This window comes from Lathamus discolor, chromosome 2 (genome assembly GCF_037157495.1).
Source record: "Lathamus discolor isolate bLatDis1 chromosome 2, bLatDis1.hap1, whole genome shotgun sequence".
Classification (NCBI taxonomy): Eukaryota; Metazoa; Chordata; class Aves; order Psittaciformes; family Psittacidae; genus Lathamus; species Lathamus discolor.
The window spans coordinates 9278548-9296097 of record NC_088885.1 but is presented as its reverse complement, the minus strand read 5'-3'; the positions used below and the strand labels follow the sequence as shown (position 1 = coordinate 9296097).

The 17550-nt window shown below is 42.4% G+C and overlaps 1 long non-coding RNA gene across 2 annotated transcripts in view; it reads right to left on the bottom strand.

Annotated features, from left to right (window-relative positions):
* Positions 1–15319, bottom strand: part of LOC136007649 (uncharacterized) — a 103769-nt gene extending 88450 nt beyond the window's left edge. For both annotated transcript variants that reach the window (XR_010609786.1, XR_010609787.1), the window contains exon 1: positions 15010–15319. This is a non-coding gene — a long non-coding RNA (uncharacterized LOC136007649). The remainder of the gene's footprint in view (positions 1–15009) is intronic.
* Positions 15320–17550: the final 2231 nt, after the last annotated feature.

The window sequence follows — 17550 nt, the reverse complement described above, 5'->3', positions numbered from 1 at the left end:
TTGAGCACATAATCCCCGTATGCTGGGCTGCATCAAAAGGAGTGCGAGTAGCAGGTCGAGGGAGGGGATTCTCCCCATCTGCTCTGCTTTAGTGAGACCCCCTGCAGTCCTGTGGCCAGCTGTGGGGCTACAACACAAACAGGGACATGGAGCTGCTGGAGTCAGTCCAGAGGAGGCCATGGAGATGCCTGGAGCCAGGCTGAGAGAGCTGGGCTGGGTCAGCCTGGAGAAGACTTCTTAAGGGGAGACCTTAGAGCAGCTCCAGTGCCTAAAAGGGCTACAAGAAACCTGGAGAGGGGCTTTGGACAAGGACCTGTAGGGACAGGACAAGGGGCAATGGCTTTAACCTGACAGCAGTGGTATTTAGTTTATACATTAGGAAGAAATTCTTCCCTGAGGGTGCTGAGGCGCTGGCACAGGGTGTCCAGAGAAGCTGTGACTGCCCCATCACTGGCAGTGTTCAAGGTCAGGTTGAACGGTGCTTGGAGCAACCTGCTCCAGTGGAAGGTGTCCCTGCTCATGGCAGGTGGTTGGAACTGGATGAGCTTTAAGGTCCCTTCCAACCTAATCATTCTATGATTGTACGAGTTACGCCCTGATCACTTTGAGCAGTAGTGCAACTCCTGTTTTTAAGACATGACTTTCTGGCAGGATTTGTTACTTTCAGAGAAGCACCTGTCTGGGAGCAGATATGTATCGGAAGAGCAACTGTGAAACATGCAGAAATTTCCTAAGAGATTCAGAGCAGCCTTGCCGAGAAGGACTTGGGGGTGCTGGTCGATGAGAAAATGAACATGAGCCGGCAGTGTGCGCTCGCAGCCCAGAAAGCCAACCGTATCCTGGGCTGCATCAAAAGGAGCATGACCAGCAGGTCAAAGGAGGTGATCCTGCCCCTCTGCTCTGCTCTTGTGAGACCTCACCTGGAGCATTGTGTGCAGTTCTGGTGTCCTCAACGTAAAAAGGACATGGAACTACTGGAACAAGTCCAGAGGAGGCCACGAGGATGATCAGGGGACTGGAGCACCTCCCGTATGAAGACAGGCTGAGGAAGTTGGGGCTTTTCAGCCTGGAGAAGAGAAGGCTGCGTGGAGACCTCAGAGCAGCCTTCCAGTATCTGAAGGGGGCCTATAGGGATGCTGGGGAGGGACTCTTCATCAGGGACTGTAGTGACAGGACAAGGGGTAACAGGTTAAAGCTTAAACAGAGGAAGTTTAGATTGGATATAAGGAGGAAGTTCTTAATTGTAAGGGTGGTGAGGCACTGAAATGGGTTGCCCGGGGAGGTTGTGAGTGCTCCATCCCTGGCAGTGTTCAAGGCCAGGTTGGATGAAGCCTTGGGTGGGATGGTTTAGTGTGAGGTGTCCCTGTCCATGGCAGGGGGGTTGGAACTGGATGATCTTAAGGTCCTTTCCAACCCTATGATTCTATGATTCCAAAGTATCTCTGCTTGAGACTCTAGTGCTTACTTTTCCCTGAGGACTTACAGACTCCTCTTCCTCACTCCTTCACCACTAGGACTAGGGAAGACATTATAAGTCCACTAAAACTGATGAAATAGAATAGAGCAAAACAAGCTTTAAGACACCACCCTGAAAAGGGCAAGCCCCCTCTAGTAAGTGCACAATAATATGTCCTATGTTTGTTAAGATCTTGAAAGTGAGCTTCCTTCATACCTTTATTCTACCTGAAGAATGAACACAAAAGACAATCTTGATTTTTCCAGGCTTATTCAGTTCAAGAAAACATCTTCCATTTTATACAGAAAGTGCAAATGAGAGATTTCTGATTTTCTAGTTTGAAAGCATTCAATTACGCAGGTATGACCTAGGTGTAATAAGCTTTCCCTCATGGTAAGCTCAGAGGGATTTAACATATGCTGATCTCAAATACCATTACTTTCCAACAAATGAGCTGCAGCTCAACAAGCACTAAAGCAGCTAAACCAGGGTGTATACTGCCTCTCACAGCAGTGGAAGGAATTGCATTAGTAAATATAAGTAGATTTCCATATTTAGTTTGATGTGGTTAGTTTGACTGTTACCAGAGACTAACTAGTATCACCTATTTTGCTAGGTTTCATACTCTCTAAATAGGGTGCTACCCAATTGACACCCACAAATCTCTGAAGCCCCTCATATGTTACACAGAGGCAGAGAAGAAGCCCCAGAAGAACATGTACTTATATCGGTCTTGCAGGGAACAGAACATTTTAATGAGAAGGCTGGGATATACATCCGCATTTAATTATAGCAGGGGTCTATCACAAGCTTCAGATGTGGACCCAAACATCCCAAAATACAGCAGCTTTGAAACTACTCTCTAATGATAAAGAACTGTCATTCAAATAACAAGCAAGAAACAGCCTGATGTCTTAAATAGTTCCAAACTTCAGCTACCTGGCTAAACTGGCAGCATGTTTCTTTCCAGTTAGAAGTGTAAAATAAGAAAACCAAACATCCACTTTGCCAGGCGATGCTCAACTAAAGTAAAGGAGTACCCACATATATTTTCACTTGACAGGCAATAAAAGAGAGAATTGGTCCACTAAAAAGTTATAGGAGGGAATTGGTGACAAGGACGAAGACAACAGCTCTGTTAAGCAGTTACTTAGTTCCAAACTTCCCAGAGGACAAAGAAGATAGAGCTTTGTTTTCCAGTCACAGGTCTTACTCCAGAGGACTGGAAAACAGGAAACCTACAACCACTATTGAATGAGAAAAGCCATAAGACATACTGTGGCAAGCAAATTATAGCCTAGTTAGCATAGTTAAAGGAAAAGGGGGATAGGTGAAGACGTGTTTTGAAGGACACTATGAAGACCTTCATGTGAATAATTTGATTCTAAATACCCAATGTGGACCCATAAGAGTCCAGCTTAAACTAATCTATTTTCATTCTTAAGAGATAACACTGCTGCAGCAGGAGCAAGGGAACTGCCGTGTTTCATACACTTACATTTTCAAAGACTAATAATGTTCCACACTGAAGATAATTGAATAAGGCAGAGCTATGGTACGTAGGTTAAAATAATAGCTTTAGGAGAGAAAATTAGCTCAAAACCAGGAAACACTGAAGAGGTAATAAAAGATGTGAAAGAAAAGAGTTTACAGTGAGATCCCTCTGAGGTCAGGTAGCTTTTAACTAATGCATGCAAACAATTTAGATAAGAGGACGTTTCACCTCTTCTGTGCCTGCTGCAGTTCCTTTATCCCTCAGAGACTGAACAAGCACAGAATATACAATGGAGACCCAGGATGTATGGAGAAGGTGAAGGTTGGTCTTAGTTTGTTGACAAAGTAAAAATAGCAAATGCCACACAACCTTGATTATACAAAGGTATACAAGGAAGGTATACAAGGATATCACCTGGCTCCAGACAACCAGCACTGCAGATAAGGGGACAGCTGAGACAGCCAGCTTGCAAGCCTTCAGTAAACAGCAGTGAGTAAAGGTCCCGTGGTAGCATATTCAAGGTAAGATTCACCATAGCTCTCCTACAAGCTAACTCTTGTCAGTTTTCTCTTCAGTAGATGGACATGAGCAGTCATAACTTCAAGTCAACGTCATGGCCCTTAAAACCTGTGCTGAGGTTGAAGGCAGGGAGAGGACAATAAGCTGCAGATGGAGACACCAGGAGCTTCTGTGCTCCTGACATGAAATATGCCCGCAGCAGGGATGAGGGTAGAACAAGGTCTTCCCCAGCTTTATAATGTCTGTTTTCAGGGGAGTTGTGATTGTTTTGCTCATAAGAGAAGCCTTTCCTACCTCCCAGTACAACTCAGGCACAGAAGCCTCAGAAAAACACTGTGTGGGGAAAAGCCCACACCATATTGACTCTGGTTGAAGGTGCCACCTACATTGAGGTTTCAGAGGCAGCTTGTGTTCTCCTCCTCCAAAAAGAAGTTCTCCCCTTATTAGCTATGAAGGCAAAGCAGCTTTGAAGCCACATCAGTTTATATGGAGAGGAGGAGTTGGAGCTGGTCCTGCACACTCAGTTAGCTCTAACTCACATTGATGGATGAACTGAGAAGCATCCAGCCCAGAGAAGTGATGAATACTGGATTGTTTCCCTCTACATTAACTTGCTAATTTAAAGTAGCTTGAGGATTTCTTTAGACCAGGCAGAGAGAACTTGTAACTCCACTTCAGCCCTTCTCTAGACTCTTGAAAATGGGGAGCAAGTAATTCAGTGTCTCAGCAATGTGGATTTGGCACTTAGAGAAGTACAAGGATTCTGACCTGCATCAGAAACAGTGGGAGTAAGGGGAAACACTTGAGCATATATATATAAATAAAGCTGATAGAGCTATGTAAGCAGGTGTTTTACAGCTGGAGTTTGCACAATGTAGTTACAGAAGAGAGATGGCATACAATGATTTATTAGAGAAGCATTCATGCCTTCAGTTTCCTCCTTCACCAATGAGGCTATCTAAAAAGCCATCCAGTCTGCTAACTAGTGTTTGATATGAAGTGTCTTTACATTTCAAATCAGAATACTCCAGCCTACATACTGAAGTACTTAACAGACACCCACTGACTTCTGTGAAAGCTTGGTCTAGGTGAGAACAATAACTTAGAGCACAATGTGGTCCTTTGTATGGAATAGTTCAAGTTTTTATTCCATGTCATACTTCAGTAGAGTAATGTAATTGGCCTCCTAATGTGTTTTGTTTAGAAGGAAAATAATAAACAAGTTCTATTTCCCAGTGTGACAGATAAGATTATTATACTTAGCTGTGCTGAAAGGCCACAGTACTTATTTTTAAAGAGAGTCATAAAAATATAGTCCTCTTGCTCTGTGTGTTCTTCAGGAAGGAAAGCAGTGAGTGACATACCGCCTACACTTCACTAATTCCCTCACTTTGAGCCAATGATGTTTCTGATGACTTTGATGAAGGGCTCTTCGGTTTAATAACAGCAAATAGCACTTCCTATTTTTAAGCATTATGGACTCAAACTAATGTTCAAACTAATTATAAACACTGTTTTATCCTCAGAACCTGTTCTAATCAATTGTCAGAAGAAGAGTTAGGAATAATTACTGTGTTTAGGCAAATTTTGGAAAGAGTTATATGTCAAAGTGACAGAAACAGCAGCAGTTTCACAGCACTATGAGATTAAGGAAGATAAATAAAAGTATTTTAACATGACTAATTCTACCATAGCTTCTTATGTTAGAAATGGCTTAGTGGAGAGATGTCTTCTCCAAATTGGACAGTGATTGCAGGTATGGATTAGAATACCTTACCCTCAAGTCATATTCAGTTAATTTCCTCTAACATAAACAAGGGTATTTGGATATTTTTTTCAGAAGTTTGTGGGTAGTCACAATTGAGAGAGATCTGTAGTAAATAACTGTCAACTGCTTCTTCTACTGGCAAACATTATTAATGTACACATGTACGAGTCAAACATGGCTCTGCAATATGTTCATGGCACATTCTTAGGGCAAGTCTGAATTGTAGGTATGTGTGATGGGCATGTTAAGAATGGAACAAGTTAAATATGAATGGCATTGCATGCGTGTTTACAAGAAACAGCATGAAAATTGTTAAAATAATAGTCTGTCAGAGAAAACGCCATTCCCAAGTCACTGCTCCCATAAGCAAGACTCAGGAATGTTAGCATGAAGACCAGATAACTTGTACACTGCTAAGACCACAGCAGAGATGTGCCATCAGTAGATGACTAGCATCAGGATAGCAGGACAGGAACAAGGCTCCAGCATCTCTTTACCTTTCCTTTTCCTGCTAGTCTCTCAGGAACAGAAGTATTCCTACCAGACAAGAGAAGAAAAACCAGGCAGTCTCACTGCCCAAGATTCATAAAGATCCAAGTAATATCCTTAGCAACAGACCACCCTCTAACAACTGCAGCCTTATAAAAAGAGGAAAGCTTAGTTCAAATACCATTTTAATAGCTATCAATAGCCACAGCAATGAGGACCATATCCCCAAGTTTGACTCACACTGCCATGCCTAGAAAATCACCCAAATCCATGTTGTAAATACATTTTGGTGAATTCATGTCATGCATGGCAACATGAATCAAACAGTCTGTGAGAAAATCTGTGTGTAACATCTGTTTACTTGCAGATTATGTAAGCCTGTATTACAGTTTGCCTCACAAGCAGTTCTGAAGAAAATTCTTCGCTGAACACAGTTGGACAGGAGAACAGGCTGCCCTGAAAAGATCTTGATGGAGCTATGGATTCTATTACGTAAGACCCTGCTTTTAGAGACAGATGAGTTGCACAATCTCTGTACATGTTCTCAACCTAGACTTCGTATTTATGATTCTTCTTTCATATGATCTCATCTTGAATCTTATTACAGAGGTTTTCAAGTGTGTTTAGATTGTTTTATCCAAATGCTATCCAAATGCTCATATTGGATAAAATGTGTGGATTAGCTAGAAGAATGAAATATGGATGGGCTTTCGAAGTATTATAAAAGCATTGGATCCTGTTGAAGAATGTTTTTTTTCTGGAAAATTTATAGTTTTATTGAAATAGCAAAGAATTTTGTCGAAGTCTTCTGAGATGGATTCATATGAGAATACTCTGATTCCATCTTACAGACTTATCATAAGCAGTGGGCTCACAGATCTGGCCACATGGAAAGTTTTACAGGCCTTAATACTCACTAGAAGGCTCCTACTTACTTCAACATATCTTATCCGATGTCTTTTCTGAGCATGGAGAGATAAAAGGCAAAGCAGGCAAGATAACTGGTAACAATATGTACTTGAGGATGATGAGGTTGTCAAGTGGTGTCACAGGAGAATTTAAAGATGCTGAAAGGCTAGAACTCCCCTCTGCGCTAAATGGAAGAAAAGTAGAGCAGTCATCAATGTAAAACTACAATGATTCAGATTAAAACCAACTTTCCTTGGATTCACTGTTGTTCTCAGAAACAAACTTATTTTTATTTATTTTCCCTTCATCATCCTTTCCTATTACTGTCTAAAACTGTGGTTTTAAAATGCAACCAAATGAAGGACTCCTAAGGATAGGAAGTTTAGCTACAAAGCCTGCCAATGCCAGTTTTTCACATGAATCATATTTAAAAATTACTTCAGAAAACACTGTACACTTCTCAAAAGCAGTAACTATCACCCCATGCTATGTTCTGCAAACAGCACGAATGACATTACACATAATTATGCTTGTCATGAAATTCTATGCAAGCCCACTCTAGCACAGCCTTCCAGACAGGAGGTGCAGTAGCTGCACTGTGATGTGCATTGGCCGAAGTTCCTGAATATTTGGCTTCTAATTACAGAAGTGTGACATGGGCACAAATCTTATTTACCCTGGTGCACCCCAGCAAAGGGCTGGGAGGGCTATATCTACCAGATATGAAAAGATTAACTGCTATCATGTCCGCCACATTCCAAGTAAGCTGCTGTAAGGTCATGATGCATAGCTGCTCAAGAGACTTCACAAAGGCTGTTTGCAGCAAGATCAAAAAACAGTCTTAAACCCAACTGTGCTGATCCACAATCAAGTTGAATAACTCTGAAGAAAACACCATCAAATTGAGTGTATGTTAAGTTTCCTCTGCTCTGCAACCAACACAAGATGTGAGGCAGCCCCTCATAAAAGCTATAAGCCCCTTAATCAAAGGGGCTTTGGGGAGGGACTTAGCCAGCATCATACATGGGGCAGATCATTGCAAGCACCTGATGACTTGTGCACACACAGGTCACTCTGCCATTGCAGGTATCAAACCCATGCTACACAGCTGTATTATTCATACCATAGCAATGCTGCTATTTGCATCTACTTCCAGGAATAGCCTGGCCACAAACAGGCATTGTTGCCTCCTGCTCCTTTGAGCATTAAAGATCAGTTTGCACAGGAACATAAAAAGAGGCATGAACAAGTTCAGATGAAGTGTATTCAAAGCTGTGAATAAATCTGTCAACACAGCACAGTGCTGCACTCCATAGAGATACCCTCACTAACTCTGAAGGAATGTCATGTTATTGTAGCCCTACTCTCAGGGAGAAATACCTCCAAGTTGCAATGCTGTCCAAGACATAACTAGGAAGCACTTTCAAACCATCCCAGGATTGTCTTCAATCATTCTTAGCTCACTCTTGTAGTGCAGAAGACTAATCTTGTTACTTTGCAGAACCTGGGCTTTAAAATAAGATGCTACAAAGAAAGAAGAAATTGAAAGAGGTCAAAACTGCAGTGCATCAACATGACTAAAGCATACCGTAAACATTTCAAAGAAAAAATAAAGCAAGCCACATCAGCTATAACTGATCAGAACAGTATTGCACTCTACCCCTTTCTTTTTTCGTCCCTATAGAGAAATAATCTATTTTACACACAAAAAACATATACTTTCTAAACCTCCAGATTTAGCTTTTTACTTTTCAGAGTAAAAAGAAGCCTGTCATTTAAACAACTCTGTACTTTCCCCTGAGCTACAAGAATCACCTTGAACATGAAATAATTAGGTACATTTCTTTCTGCTATTCATACACATCATTCAAAACCAAATCTTCATGTGGGACATATACATACATATAGATATAAACCCAGTTTTAGTTAAATCTCCCTGCATGAATCCTGTTTATAACCTTATTTTCCTCAGAAATAGCACCAGCTAAGTCTTGAATGCTCAAGACAAAGCAATTAAGCAAGATGTTCTAGAACTGGGGATCTACCATAGCGCTTTAGATCTAACAGCTTTTCTAATAACTGTTCTTACATACTCTATTACATACATTTGGTTAGTATCACCACACAGCAATATAATGGCTGACCTCCTCTGTTTCCATTACAAGTTTATAAAAACAACACAAATAAGAATAAAGAGGTCCAACCCCCCTTATTTTTGCTGTTTAACAAGACTCTGGGCTTGCATCTAGCTAGTTACTTATTTAAGTAATTAAGGCTGTCTTTGGATACGATGCACAGCAGCTCCGGCTTCTGAAACTTATTTTCAAAGCTTTCACCTACTTACGTATGGACTCCAGAATGGACAAGATGTATGTCGTGGTTTAAACCCAACCACAAACCTCATTCACTCACTCCCCCCCCTTCTTGCCCTCCCCCTGCTCCTGGAGGGACAGAGAGGAGAATCAAAAAGAATGCAACTCCCAGAGGTTGAGATAAGAACAGTTTAGTAACTAAGGTATAACACAAACCACTACTGCTACCACCAATAATAATAATGCTAAAGGAAATAACAAGAGGAAAGAATACAACACCTCAGCACCAGCTGACTGATAACTCGCCCCACTCCCCCCAGCCGAGCACCGACCGATACCTCCTCCAACCCTGCAGTCCCTGTAGCCCTTCCGGGTAACTCCCAGTTACATCCTGGGCACGACGTGCTGTGGTATGGAATACCTCTTTGGCTAGTTTAGGTCAGGTGTCCTGTCTCTGCTTCCTCCCAGCCTCTCCTCCTCCCTGGCAGAGCATGAGGCTCAGAAAGTCCTTGGCCAGACCAAACATTCGAACAGCAACTGAAAACATCGGTGTTATCAGCACTGTTCCCAGGCCAAAAGATCAAAACACAGCACTGCACTAGCTCCTAAGAAGGAGAAAAATGACCGCTGCTGCTCAACCCAGGGCAATGTACTATGTTTTATTAGTAGTAAGCTCCACCATTTGTCTTTTAACTCTTCCTGCACAGGACAGCACAAAGCATCTGATGAAAGTCATGACTGTAGCATGCCTGTATTGTTTACCTGCAGTGCCACTGCTCAGATTTGACTACGGAATGGTTTCTATTGCATAGCAAATCAGAGTAATGCCTTTGGATGTGTAAAAGATAAGTGAAATTTCTTAACAGCAACTCCAGTTTTGGTTGGTTTTTTTGTTTGTTTTGTTGGGGTTTTTTGTTTAGTTTTTTTGTTTTTTTGTTTTTTTTTTTTTTTACACAAAGATGCTCTAGTTTATGGGTACAAGTAGGCACGGAAATGGTGATTGGAATGATCAATAGAAGGGTGAGAAAAGGACTAATGAGAACAGGGCCTCCAGTCAGATCTGCCATACCTACAACATGTGGTAGAGCCTCATAGTCCACAGGACCTCAACAAGTTTTATAACCCTAGCAGGCATTTAAACTTTGATAGGCTTTTTGACAGAAGCAAACCTTTCATGTACTCCTGGGAAGTTTTCAAGTGCTGCTTGGCTTCATGCTGAACAGATAAGCTTTGCATAGACTACTGTAGAGGTTACAGCACATAAGCACACAGCTTTTTTCAGTCTTACAGGGAATCACAGGAGATTTGTGGCCCTAATATGTTGATACTGAGAGCATTGGACCACTCAATCCTATTCAGAGTAAAGACAAGGTTATGCAGAGGTTTATAGTATACAATAGTTTCACAGTTAGAGAAACTATACCCCTTCCAAAATCTGGTGTCCATTAAGGTATCACAGAAAAACTGAGGCTAATTTATAGTAACTGCAGCAGATTAGTAGAGTCCAGTGAATTAAGTCATTATTAACTACATGACAACATGCTATTAATAGTGTCAGCTATTCTGATCTAGATTAAAAAACAAACAATAAACCACAACCTCCCATCCTCCCCCCCTGCCAAGAGAACTGTTATAAGCTGATTCAGGAGCTGAGTCTTCCCTGCTTTCTAAAGCCTGATCCAAATAACAGCATTCACTCAAAGATGCTTTTCCTTTACTGATCCCTAGGATTTCCAGTTCCTACATTAAACTACACACTACAGCAAAATTATGCTCGATACTCTTTAGCCTGAAGAGTTATTTCATTGTTTCAAGCTCTCACAGATGTACAGGTGAGTTTCTTGTTAGTCAAGTATTTTGTAACAGTACTCACCTACAGCTAGCTATTAATATAAAAACACCAAAAACCAAAAGAGAGAAAGCATGTTTATGAGAAGAGTATAAAATAAGACATAGGGAAGAAGGTAAGTTGTTGGGTATTAACCCCGGTAGGCAGGTAATTACTACACCACTCCTAACTCCATTCCCTTCTCCACCCCAGTGTGACAGGGGAAGAATACCAGAAAGAATAATAAAATTCATGTGTCAAGATAAAAACAGTTTCATAAGCAAAGGAGAAGTGAAAGGGGAGGGGATAAAGCAAGGGATGCAAAGGCACTCACCTCACACCTCCCACAGACTAATGCCCACCCAGTCCCTGAGCAAAAGATGCTACCTTCACTAAATTCCCTTTCTCTCCATTTTATTGCTGTCCAAGACATTACACAGCATGGAGTATCTCTTTGGTTAGTCTGGGTCATTTGCTTCTCTATGTCCCCTCCCGGCTTCTTGCTCACTGCCATCCCCTCAGTACAGGGTGGGTGTAGTGGTGGTGTGTCAGAATGAGTAGCAGGGAAGGCCTTGATCCTGCACAGTGTTCAGCAATACCTATAACAGTATCATCATTTTGGTCACAGATCTGAAACACAGCACCATACAAACTGCTATAACGAAAATTAACTCTATCCCAGCCAAATCCAGCACATACAGTAAACCACTCACATTAGCATTTCAAATTCAAGTCCCAAAGCGCCTCTCACTATGTGTAGCTCAGAGTTCATCACATAGTCCAACACAGATCCAGCGTCTGAGGCCAGATGCCTATTCTACCACCCCACACCCCAACCACATTAGAGGAACAGGAGCTGGAAAAGCTGTCATTTACTGTCTCCTTCCTGTTATTTCCGGTTCATCTTGCTCACCACCAGAAAAGGATAAGATTTTGTGCTTGCTGGCTTGGTTTTCCCTCCTTTCCACCCTCCTTTTAAGAGCTTAAAAAAAACCCTCAAAGTGCCTTAATTAGTGCAAAAAGCAATGTGCAAGTCTCAGCATGAAGCCTGCCGTACCCTAAAACTTCCATTATTATGTAAAGACATTTCACACAAGCAAAGAGATCAATCTATGATTCTATGAAATGCAAGGCCTTTGACAAATGTGGAAGACAGCCCTGATGGCATTTGATGATAATGGGTTTGGGGATCACTGACTCCTAATCATCTCTTTAAAGTGTGCTATCCTATGGTCTACATGTACAAACTTGTGTTTCTGCTGCACAGTCCAATGCTCCAACAACCACTGAAGTTTTATGAAGTACGATGTTTTACAGGCTGCAAATTTATCATCACCCTATATTTATTTGCTTTAGCTTTAAGAAATTATCCTGGGTGCTTTCATTGCTGTTAAAGAATATTCTCTCCTTCCCCAAATACCCATCTAATATCTGATGTCTTTCACCTGATACACACATACAGCTGTTTTTCCCTCCATGTTCCAAGGTCTCCAGTCTGATATCAAGTATTTACTTTGCGAACAGCCCCAAACACGGCCTATTTTTAGAGGCTAATCTCCCTTTGGACTAGTGTTCAACATAGTCTTTTGAACAGGTAGCACCCGAGAACAGTCTTCTATAGCTTATATCAGCATAGAAGAGAAAGCCTTTGTGATAAAGTCTAGATCAGTCTAAAGCCCAGAGGAGCTCCCCTTTGTCCAAGTACAGCTGGACAGTACCGGCCATCTGTACTAGCCTAAAAGACAGTACTTGAAGTCCTAAAGAGGATTTTAGCTTCTTTTCAGAGTCAAAATAAGTATCAGTGGTTTCAACTGATCCTAACCTCCCCCCCGCTTTACAGCCTGGCTTTTGCCAATCAGCCATACATTAGTGGCAGAAATTCACCACTTCACTTGGCAATAGGGAACTGTTGATTGATTGCTGCACAAACTGTGCTGATTTACATGATTTTACCATTGAGATTAAAGTAATTTATTTTAGGTGGCTGGGACTACATCAGATCCTTGTAGCATGCTCTGAAGTTGGCTTTACTTGTCCTCAAAAGAGATTTAAATTATTCCATTTACATAGTTATGTTAAAAATCAGGCCTCCATTAGTTAAATCTCTCAGTCTGACAAACTGCCAGCGATTTCAGAGAAATAGGTCATTTTGATGGCATTCTATTCTTTCAGTCCAGCCCATACAATGGCTTCTCCTAAACCCGAGATTCGTATGTGCTACATTATTCTAAGTAGTACAAAAAGGTCATTAAACAAAATGTTTACATTAAAAACATTAAAAAAAATATTCTTCAAGGAACATGTTTTAAAAAACGCATTAAATCTACTGGCATTGGCTTTCAATTACAACTGACTAAAATCTACAAAGACCATGTTTACAGAAGTGGCAGATCCAGTTGAGAAAGGCACTTGTACACAAGTGAGATAAACCCAATTTCCTGAGTCAGCCTGTATGCTGCCTGCCTTAATATTTTCCTGCTCTTTTTGAATTTTCCATTATGCTTAATAGGATTCTTTCAGGAATTAAAGGATTATGGGCTAATTACAGAGATCACCTGAACATTACAGACAGACACAAGACATTCGAGTAATCTCTGAAATGCATTAGGCTATGCCACATTTTAGGCTATTGTCACCTGAGCTTCTTTGCCAGTTGTATATTCCTAAAGCATTCAAAACTAGAGAGTGGAAAGAAGTCTTTCAAAAGATTCAATGAAACAAGATTGCAAGGACATTTGCTACACTAGTCATAGTTTTGCCCTAAAAAACTATACCCATAAAACTGTCTAGTATTGTCTGAGTTGGAGACATTAAATGCTATCAATGGGGGCAAGACAGCAGGTCTCTGTAGCTGACAGTCTGCCTATCTGAGAACGGCAATGCCAATGAAGAGAGAGGACAGCAGTTGTGCCAACCAAACCCTGCTTCCAGACATCCTGAGCTGTGTCTCTGTGCTGTTACTAAGACAAGACTCAGGAAAATGTATTGGCCCTTAATGGGTCTCCTGGAGACAGGGGCAAGGACAGATGAACACCAAGACCAGCAGAACTGCAGCTCCCCATCTCACCTCAGGAACAGGTAATTGGATGAAGCTGAATTACCAAACCCCTCAAGGAGGAGATAAGAAAGAAGGAAATATGGAATGCATTAAGTATAAACAACAGTGAAAGGTGCTACTATTTGGATCTGTCTCTAAGCACGCTACCCTTCAGCTTCATGTGCCCAGTACTATTTTCCAGAGTCAATTAGTCCTGACCTGCTGATGGAACATGACAAGACATCTCACATGCACTTAATTTTAACAATAGAAATGCTTGTGACAACTAAACCACATTCTGACTAGGTAAATTGCTACAGTAATTATGGTCTAATATTTAATCACAACAGAGATCCTGCATGTTTAATGGAAGTTAATGAAATATTTTACCTTTATATTCGTTTGGAATATTTTTCTCCTCAGTGATGTAGGCAAGAAAAGTCATGGAAAGGACTCTGAATTGCTTTTAGCAGCAGTCACAAAGTAGCACAGAAAGCTCCCTTGTTGCTTCTATTAAGCACAGGCTGCTGCAGGTACTTCAGTTTTCAAGAGGGCAAAAGAGGGAAGCACAGAGTTAACACGAAGAGGGCTCTGCATGGGGGAGCAGACACTGCAACAGCTGAACTCCCAGAACATTCACAGAAAACCTTCTCCCTTCCTGCCTTCACCCACACAAGAGAGAAACCCAGGACGGCAATGTAGCATCACTGTTCAGCCAGACACACTTGCAAGGGCAGGCTTGACAACCTAACTAGCAATTACTCCTGCAGAACACTACACACCTCTCCAAGCTGCTGTTATTGTCAGACATTATACAGCTCCAGCCCTACATAAGTCACGCCACCAAGAAGTACAAACCTTCCCAACTATAATCTGAGTCCCACTGCTCACACTTGCCTCCGACCTTCCCAGAGCAGATAGATGGCAGCTTTTAAAGCACACTGAGCTGACTATGACTATCAGCACACTGCATTGTCTGAAAGGCTAACTCTGCTGTTGCACTCCTACATTGAGATTATACAGCACTATCTAATTTTAAGAGCAAGTCTCTTGCCTTCTCTCAGCGCTCTCAAGCTTTAAACCTGTATATGAAAGTCAAGATGAAAACATTTTGCTTTTAAAAGAACTAGGGTTTCTTCTATATACCTACAAAGGCTAATGCAAAACTCATACCTCTCACCCTTATGTGCACTTACCATCAGGCAACATGGCTTCCTGCCCAAAGCTCCGCAGTCTGTCCTCCTGCAACACGTTCTAGAAAGCTCAGAGGCTGGCTAGGTATTGAAGTGCATGTTTTGTCCTTGAAGGCTCAGCACCTCTGTATGCGCCCACCTTGCATCTTCCACCTTTGGGCTAGCACAATTTTCTCTGCTTCCATATGAAGAGATGTGTCTGTGGCACACAGAAACCACTAACAACTACTAGTGGTACGCTGACCACACTGAAAGCCACTGCAGGATGAGACCTCGGTACAGGCCTAGAGACAGTGCTACCTACGACATATGTCCAAAGCACACCCCAAAAGCCAAGAAAGCACAGCTCAAAAAGAGCCTGAGCCTCCCGGTCTGACTTTAAATAGAAGCCACAGGGGGCAAGGGCAGGGCGTGTGTGCAGGCCTCATGTGAGGCCTGTTACGGGTAATGAAAGCCTCTTAGCGCCCTCAGGGCCCTGTCAGCTGAACTGCTGATGTCCTTCCCTTCTGGAAACGAAAGCTCCACCAGAAACACCAAAGCGACTTTAAGCACAGGACAGCTTGCCTTGGGGAAACTAGCAGTAGCAATGCCGTTACCACCTTTGTCCTTGTATGCTTGTAAGCGAGTCATGTGTGCAGGACCTGTTTCCGTTCACTCAGCAGCTTTCTGAGCTGCTGCAAACCCGCTGTACCCCCCGCCCCGGGCCCAAAGCCCCTCTGAGGCAGGGCTCTTCACTCCCTCTTTCCTCCCAGCAATCCCGTGCTGTATCCCCAGGCTCTTTGCCCTGGTCCTGCTGCACCCATGGACCCTTCAGCTCCGGTACATCATTTTTTGCTCCTTGGACACACACATTTGTCCCCTCTCCTCTCCACTTTTCTATGAGCCTCTGAGAAGCTTTACCTACAAGCGTTTTCTGCCTGCATTTCTGGACAGGTCCTCCTGGCTCCCTTGTTGGGCTGTTTTGGTTTCCTTCCTGCTTTTTGGTTTCCACAAAAACACCCTTGGATCATCTTTTTGGGGTTTTTTTTGGGGGTGTATCATTTAGGACAACTCCACATGTCACCTGTGCTAGCTCTGTCCCACATGTTTCCATTTGGATTCGGCGTCCCCAGCCTTTGGCTAAATGCCACGCTTGCAGAAAGAGAATGCTCAGAGGCCCTGTTTGGCTCTGGGGAATGGCATAGCCTGTACTCCATCACCCACTTGGCTGCCTCAGGCACAATGACAGGGTGCCTGCCCCTACTCACAGTTTTACTGTTTACAGCTTTACTGCCAAAGGTTAATGAGCACATTGTTGTTCCAGGTCTACAAAATACATGACTCCTCCTGCAGTTCCAGCCCTTTCACCCTAAAGCAATTTCACCAGGAATTCCGAAACCAATGGCTGTTTGGCAGGTGCTGTCCTCTTTCATTTTCATTTGCCTAACACTTGAGCCACAATACTCCAGCATCATTTCAGACAAGGCTATTCTTCACTATGCTATAAACTTCAAAGTCATCTACAATGTGTCTTAATCAACTTTCAGAGACTTCCTTTGCAGTAGTGATAGGTACTTAGCCTTTTCCTCAGCTCCGTGCATCAGCCAAAACTTGTCACTGGCATTAAAAATAGGTATTGGTAAATTATTTTCTTTAATACTTTGGAATATAGTTTGCAATATCCATCTCTGTATTCAAGCCCCTTGCATGAATGCTTCTTTTACCTTGATGCCAGCAGATTGACCCGGAGGCCGATCACCAGCACAGCAAGGGTCACTGTGAGCGATGGCAGCACTCCCGTAAAGCCAGCTTATTTTGGGAAGCATTGGGAGAGCAGCCTTTTACTACTAGGCATGACTGAGCGTTGGTATCCAAATGTGCCAAACGACTGACCTAACCACAGACCACCCTTTCTTTCCTAGGAGGTTTTCTTGCATGAACAGGTAACATGGTATGAGCAAGACCTTCCTCCTTTCAAATACAAAAGCTCTAGTTCCAGGTTTACGCTCCAACCCACTGCTGTTAGGCTTGGCTTTTCTTTTTCAGGATTTTGGAGAACTTCACACTGTACCGGATAGGATGTCAAATTTGATATGATTTCAGTCACTATTTTAGGGATGTAGCAAACAAGTTAGGTACCAAGCTGCTGAGCTCAGCTTAGCCCAGCCAGAAGTCTGGTATATCTGGGCACATAGAAAACACGTTACTAGGAACCTAAGTAACTACTCCTAAAACCATGTATCTGCTCATGATGATGTTAGCTCAATGTAAGAGGTTACTGCTTTCTTCAGCTAGAAAGGTCTGTCTCCATAACAGAGAGTAGCTGATGGTTGGCATGGTCTTCTGTTCTGCAGGCTAATGAAGTTCACTTGAAAACTTTTCAGGGTTTATTTTACATTGTAATAGAGAAGAAGCTGCTGTTATGTCTCAGCTGTGAGCAGGCCACTTCCATTAAGTGTGTAATAAGTTGTTTATGTGCTCTTATTTGAGAGGTCAGGGAAATGGTCAGACATTTGATGAGTTAAATAAAAGTGGTGTGAATTGTTTGCTTTTGGACTGGGGAAC